This window comes from Callithrix jacchus, chromosome 7 (genome assembly GCF_049354715.1).
Source record: "Callithrix jacchus isolate 240 chromosome 7, calJac240_pri, whole genome shotgun sequence".
Taxonomy (NCBI): Eukaryota; Metazoa; Chordata; class Mammalia; order Primates; family Cebidae; genus Callithrix; species Callithrix jacchus.
The window spans coordinates 131243119-131250162 of record NC_133508.1 but is presented as its reverse complement, the minus strand read 5'-3'; positions in this window follow the sequence as shown (position 1 = coordinate 131250162).

Here is a 7044-nt window from a genome sequence, read left to right as displayed (position 1 = left end):
TACGTAATAATGTTTCACAGGAAGTTAAGTGGCAACCATTTTCTGTCCAATGGGGAGAGGGAGTGTTCAGCTTAGATTCTACAGACAGTCCCCGATTTAGGATGGTTTGATTGAGGAGTTTTTGAATTTACAATTTTGCAAAAGCAAAATGCAATCAGTAGAAGCCATACTTCTAGTAACCACACAATCATTTTGTTTTTCACTTTTAGTACAAAATTAAATAAATTACATGAGATATTCACAATTCATTATAAAATAGGCTCTGTGTTAGATGATTTTGCCTAAATGTGGGCTAATATAAGTGTTCCAAGCATGTTTACGGTAGTCCAGACTAAGCGATGCTGTTCAGTAAGTTGGATGTATTAAATATACTTTCAGCTTAATTGGATGTATTAAATATACTTTCAGCTTAAGAACATTTTCAAATCATAACAGGTTTATTGGGACTTACCCTAAGTTGAGGAGCATCCGTAATTTTAAAATCATTCTTTTATATAAAAAGAGAAGACTTTTAAAGACCTTTCTCCTCTTTACATTATGAGAGGAACACTTCGGGGAGAGAGAGAGAGAGATAAAGGCCACACCCTAGTAAGCAGAAGGCATTTTGCAGAAAGAATTAAATTCTAGTCAGAAATGCCATTGATAATAACTTGGCACATAAGGTAAAATTTAGGTTTCAGTTTAAATATCCCTTCCTCCAGGAAACCTTTTGTTATCTTCTTGGACTAGCTTTGAAGCTCCTGCTCTGAAATTTCATTGAGTTTCCAGATTGTAGGGGACATAGTTATGGTAATTAATGGATTATACATTTTTTATCTGAAATTCAAATTTAACTGAGCATCCTATATTTTATCTAACAATCCTACCTATATTTCATCTTTTCTTTTTTAAGCACCTACCAAATTTTCTAGTGATTCCTTATTTAAGAGAACATGAGGTCAAAAGATTGAGACCATCCTGGCTAACACAATGAAACCCCATCTTTACTAAAAATACAAAAAATTAGCTGTGCATGGTAGCGAGTGCCTGTAGTCCCAGCTACTCAGGAGGCTAAGGCAAGAGGATCACCTGAACCCGGGATGCGGAGGTTACAGTGAGCTGAGATCATGCCACTTCACTCCAGCCTGAAGACAGAGTGAGACTCCGTCTCAAAAAAAAAAAAAAAAAATTGTATTAGTCTAGATGAAAGGTAAGTCCCTAGCTTTACTGGCTTCTCATTGCAGAAAAAGACGGACCCTCTCTCACTGAGTATCAATTATAGTTTGTTGATATAGTCTAGAATTTTGCTGAAATTGTCTTATGAAATGTTTATAGTTCTCACTCCATAAAGAGGGGCTCAGCTTCTTTCAGCTATTACCAGTCATTGTTGTTATTAAAGGGCCTCCTGATTCTGAAATACATGAACAGAAGTGGTTGAATCAGATATACCTTAAATGACTTTTGTGGTTGGGATTCTGGAGCCGAGAGTTGGAGAACCATGGAAGCAGCCTTCTTTAAGCCTTCTTGTTTCAGTCTGGTGAGCTACATATTTCACTTGCAAGAGGAGAGTGCCAGGCTGCTTCCCAGCTCTCTGAGTAGAGGTTGAAGCCAAATGAAGTGTTTCTGATTTGTAAGATTAAAAAAAATATTTATACATCATGTAATTTCAAGTATTCAAACTTTGTTTATGCTCTTTTTCTCTTTCCCTAAATAGAATTTCGTTTCATCTCTGGTAAAAGTCAACTGTCTAACGACTGCATCTCCCAGCTGAACAGGTAACTGTGCTCACTGGACCTGCTCTAAATACATGTCCCTTCATGCTGCCCATAGCCAGACTATGTTCCCTTAGTCCATTCACTCTTCCACTGCCTCTTGCCTTTTCTTTCCTCAAGCCTTCAATACCTCCTCCCTCATCCTCATTCTCAGCAGATGATCTTGTTTCCTATTTCACTGTAAAAGGAGAAGACAGAAGAAGAAAACTGGCACAAAAAGAACAGTCCATGATGTTCTTTTTGGGCCTAATTCTTTCTACTCATTTCCCCTGTTTCCCAACTCTTACCCAGACCATTTTGGTGTTAATCTGTTGGGTTAAAGGAAAAAAGTAATGGAGGACTAATGAAAATAATAATGAGTTTGTTGTATTTGTAATGTATCCCAAATAACTGATAGTGTGCTTCCAGAAGAGTTTTCTAACAGCGTTTGCAGGCTATAAAATAATGCTTTCACTTAGAAAAGGCCGGGCATGGTGGCTCAGGCGTGTAATCCTAGTACTTTGAGAGGTCGAGGGTGGGTGGATCACTTGAGTTCGGGAGTTCATGACCGGCCTGGCTAACATGACAAAACCCTGTCTCTACGTTCAAAAATTAGCCAGGCATGGTAGCACATACCTGTAATCCCGGCTACTTAGGCTGAGGCAAGAGAATCGCTTGAACCTGGGAGCTGAAGGTTGCAGTGAGCAGAGATCCTGTCACTGCTCTCCAGCCAGGGCAACCCCATCTCAAAAAAAATTAAATAAATAAAAGACAGAATTACCATTCTTAACCACCTTAATCCTTAGTAGCTTCAGAACCCTGGCTAAGAGGGGTCTAAGGTCAACCCAAATCCTCTCCTAGGACTACCAAATAGTCTCCTTTCTAAAATAAGATATTATACTAATGCTTAGTTAGGCGGTGGCTTTCAGATTTTGTTTATTTCCCACAATAAGAAATATATTTTACAACAAGACACTTCAAACACAGTCACATTTATGACTGAAAGAACAGTTCACTAGACCATAGTTATCTTTATGATATGCAATAATGAGTCAAAAAGCTCATAATTTAGAAAATACTACATTAAAGAATAATTAAAAGGAGCATGGGTCGGGCAAGGTGGCCCATGCCTCTAATAGACAAAATCTTTAAGATTCCACAAATAGCTAGATGAACATTAGTTTGGAACCCACTCAACTATAACTCCCCACCCTTCATATACACACAAAAAGGAGTGTCCACATGCATGATTAAACTTGACTGCTTGACTATGAATAAATGACTCAGATGACCTGTTTGTCTAAGTGGTAAAAAGCAAAGCTGATGTCAGAACAAGTAAGGTAAAATCAATTAGGGGAAGGGAAACAGCTCCTCCCTATTGTTCTTTTTTGTTCTCCACCAGCGCAAACACCACTATCCAAGTAGCCTCTGCATTACAGAGGGCTGAAAATTAAGCCCTGAATTGGGGTAAGGGACTAGATCGATTCCAGGGCTTCTTAGTTGCTTTTAAATCCTAAAACTCTATTCTCTCGATACATTTTTACTGATTGCTTAATACATACCAGGCACTATGCTAGGAGATAAGTACCCAACAGTGAATAAGGCAAACAGTGCTGATGCTTTTGGAAAGCTCATATCCAAGCTGGGGAGACAAACAACATACAGATAAGGAAATGCAATGAAATTAATGTTGTAAAGGAAGTAACAAAGTTCAATGATAGAGAATAATAGGGGTAACCTATTACTGTTCTTATCTATTGTTATTATTAATTACTGCCATTACTCTTATGGTAGGAGTTTGACTCTATTCTGTGTCAAATGGGCAACCATCAAAAGGATTTAAACAAGGAAATGACATGATATAGTTTTAAAAGAACACAGATATTATGTGGAGAGTGTGTTGGCGGTAGGAAGAATAAAAGTAGGGAAATTGTTTCGGGAGTCTAGGCAAGATATGATAGGTGCTTGAATTATGGTGGTGACAAACTCTAAAATCCTTTTTTGTTTGCAATTAATAGACAATGAAAAATTATTTCTGAATATTGACTTGAAAATCTTGTTTATTTTGCCTCCAAAGCGTACATTGTTTTTTTACATCTTTGCTAAAGCATTTAAATCCAAGGGCTCCAAACTTTTTTTTTTTTTTGCACACAGTGTGCTAGTGGTGGTTTCTTTTAATATCCCAGAGCTCTGTAATCAAGAGAGTGTAGGAGTTGGTTGGGGTGGAGGGACTGGAATAAGTTGAGACTAGTGGAAAGAAGAAGCTGATGCCAAGTTGCTGTGCAGAATAGGGCATAGGTGCATACTATAGCTCCCTGGGAATTCTATGAAGCTTGGGAAAGTGTTAAAGTTTCTATATGGACAAGGCCCACATTAGTCAAATAGCAAGAAAAAAGACATATAATCTACAAGCTCACTTTGGAAAGTCAGAGATATCGGAATAAGAGTATTATTTGCGTGAGAGTCTCAAAGCTTCTTGGAAGAAATGATACAAGAATTTGGAGTGATGATTATTACCCTAGAATAACATGATTATATTTCCTAAACCAAATAAGAAGAGACCTTTTCTAGCCATTTTGGGGGGAAATGAATGGGGCTGTCTGGAAGGGCAGGCAATTCATCTTATGGTAGCAGAAAACTAAGATATGTGGCTAGTCTTAGGACAGCAGCTGTCTGCATGTGATGAATTGTTTGTTATGATACAGATTAATGTTTCTCTGGCTTAGTCTCTGAGAAAACTTAAGTCTTTAACAAAGAACTGAAGAAAAGCTGAAAGAAAAAGGCTGCCTCTTGGAGGATTAAATTGAATATAGCAGCTAAGAAAGCTGTTATAATTACCAGAAGGAAGGAGATAGGAATCCGTCTCCCTACTCCACCCCTGTCACCTTTGAGGAGAGCCCCAGCAGGAGCAGGTGGAGAACTGGTGCAGAGTCCTGGCTGGAGCCTTGGCAGAAGGCTGAGAAAGATCCTAGGGCTGTGAGGCCACTCAGGACCCCTGAAAATGGGAGAAACCTCAGATGTTGGTTATCCTTATAAAGAAAGGACAGGGTGGGAACTTGCCATCCATGTACTCAAAATCCCCAAGTATGGCCTCAGAAAATGAAGGTTACATTGGTAAGTTGGTGTAACAATTGCTGTATCCCAAAACAAGCTGTTGAATCTTTGGAGACTCACAAGAATTAATTTAAGTGATATCAGTCTAAAAATGGTTTACATCCAGATTCTGCTTGGAGATGAGAAAACAGTTTTCCTAAACTTCCAGCCCCCAGTTTGCGAGAGAACAGTCACAGACACACATGCAGAGTGATAGTGTGTTCTTTCCTCCTACGCATGTAGTTGAACAAATGTGGACAACTCTAAAAGTAAGTTCTCCAAGATTCCAGATCAGGAGCAGGCTAAAAGAGGTCTGAGCAATGTTTTCATTTCTTAGTGCTCTTGGTGAGTTCTTGGTGAGAGGCTTATTCTTAAAAAGCCCATTTGTAGGCTAGATGCAAAGACCCTACAGGAATTTACCTGGTTGCTGACCAATTACTGATGCATGTCCATGTCCATTCTGGTTCTTAAGCCACATTTGTAAACAACATAGAGGCTTTTGTAAAAAGGCAAGTCAAAAGCTTTCATGAAGACATTGACATGCTATATCACATAGAAACATATTTGGCTCTCTGAAATGTCTCAGGAATGAATCATACATGTTGCCTTCCTCTTTAGAATATACTAAAACTGGTTGAGCATGTTCAGCAGGTTGGTCTGGCTTTCAAAAGCTATTTGGCTATGTATTTGGCTGGTGTAAAAGTAATTGTGTTTTTTGTCGTTACTTTCAATGCCATTATTTTTGCACCAACCTAACATATTTGAGGCAGAAAATTAATTTGGCAGCACAGATATACCTTGGGTAGAACTTATTGTTCAAATACAGAGAGTGACCAATACATACAGGAAAAATATACTTATTTAATTCTTGCAAAAGATGTAAAAATTTTGCTGATGGGAAAAATATAGAAGCGTGGATATAAAGGCATAAATTGCATGCTTTCAAAACACGCAGGCTCTATTGATGAGAAACAGAGATGGATGCATGAAGGGACTCACTAAGGCTATAATGAAGGGCTGTGAGGACAGAAAGCATTGGCATTTTGCTTTCCTTGGCCTTGACCCTGTGTTATCAGGCCAAGAATGTAAAAGATGTGAGATTGGTGTTTTTGAAAGCCAATGCTACCTAAAAGGGTAAAAATTCAAATTGTTTCTTCCATAAAATTGCTTTTTCTTTTTTTTTTTTGAGACAGAGTCTCGCTCTTTCTCCAGGTGCCAGGCTGCAGTGCAGTGGCGTGGTCTCGGCTCACGGCAACCTCCGCCTCCCGGAGGTCACCTTCTGTATTTGAACAATAAGTTCTACCTAAGGTATATCTGTGCTGCCAAATTAATTTTCTGCCTCAAATATGTTAGGTTGGAGCAAAAGTAATGGCATTGAAAGTAATGACAAAAACCGCAATTACTTTTGCACCAGCCAAATACATAGCCAAACAGCTTTTGGAAGCCAGATCAACCTGCTGGACAATTCTCCCACCTCAGCCTCCCAAGTAGCTGGGACTACAGTCACACACCACCAAGCCCAGCTAATTTTTGTATTTTAGTAGAGACTGGGTTTCACTACGTTGGCCAGGATGGTCTCTACCTCTTGACCTCGTGATCAGACCACCTCGGCCTCCCAAAATGCTGGGATTACAGGCGTGAGCCACCACGCCTGGCCTAACATTACTTTTTAAGAAATGATCATTAGAGGCTGGGCGTGGTGGCTCACGCCTGCAATTCCAGCACTTTGGGAGGCTGAGGTGAGTGGATCACTTGAATTCAGGAGTTCGAGACCAACCTGACCAATTTGGAGAAACCCCATCTCTGCTAAAAATACAAAAATTAGCCTGCACAACAAGAGGGGAGAGAGAGAGAGAGAGAGAGAGAGAGAGAGAGAGAGAGAGAGAGAGAGAGAGAGAGAGAGAGAGAGAGAGAGAGAGAGAAAGAGAAAGAGGATTACAATTGAAACAAAACTCTCAACTACTGGTTTTTTACAAACACAACTTTTGAAGGAGGAGTCTAGAATAATTCATTACCCTCTGAAAACACTGTCCCACCTGTTTCTCACTTTCAGCCACTTTACATCCCAAATCACAGAGAAAAGGAGATCTTCTTTCTTTTTTTTTTTTTTTTTTTTTTTTTAATTTATTATTGGATTATAGGTTTTGGGGTACATGAGCAGAGCATGCAAGACAGTTGCGTAGGTACACACATGGCAGTGTGCTTTGCTTTTCTTCTCCCC